Genomic DNA, 797 nt, shown 5'->3' with positions numbered 1-797 from the left:
TGGGTAATCTTTAGAATTCACATGGAAATTGCTCATAAAAACCGATTTTTAGAAGATTTCTATGTTGAGAACATCAAAAATCCGAATTTAGTCATGAACTACTTGATTTCTCTGATTTAATATCAATTTTGTTTGCTAATAGTTTTAATTAATCTATTTATACTAGTATTAGTATAACAGATCTTAATGTGTTAAAATTAGCACCCAAATTCACTCTTTTTCCAAGAATCATTTCATTTTGCAGAAAATGGATGAAACCAGATCCCGAAGGAGCCGTCGAACTGGTGGCAGCTCCGATGACATTCCCGACGATGCTACTGCTGAACCAAGCCAGATCGAGATGAAGAAGCTATGTGATGAGATTGCTCCAGCACTCAAGAGAAACACGAGCACCTCCCGAGCCACCACAGATTCGATACATTGGGAGGGAGACAAACCCGAGAGTGGACTATGCAAGTGATGTGAGCATGGAAAGCATGGAGAGCTTGGAGCATGGAACTAAACCGCAGCTTGAACCCGTGGAGCTTGGAGCTGAAGATGATGAAGCATTGATCTTCCCGAATGGTCCCATGACAAGGTCTAGAGCAAAAGAGTTCCATAAAGTCATCAACAACCATCTACTTACCATTCAGGCCAGCCTTAGAAGTGAAGCTTGTCCAGCCACATTGGTTGTGATTCAAGCCGTCTAAGCGATGACAATGGAGGTGTGTGGACTTGTGCTCTTTTTCCCTCCTCTTGGTTTTGTCCCAATGGGTTTTCCAAGAGAGGTTTTAACGAGGCTTGGCCACATACTCTAC

This window comes from Eutrema salsugineum, unplaced genomic scaffold (assembly GCF_000478725.1).
Source record: "Eutrema salsugineum unplaced genomic scaffold, Eutsalg1_0 scaffold_6, whole genome shotgun sequence".
In the NCBI taxonomy this organism is placed as follows: Eukaryota; Viridiplantae; Streptophyta; class Magnoliopsida; order Brassicales; family Brassicaceae; genus Eutrema; species Eutrema salsugineum.
The sequence above is the reverse complement of the archived record's forward strand: the minus strand, read 5'-3'. Positions refer to the sequence as shown.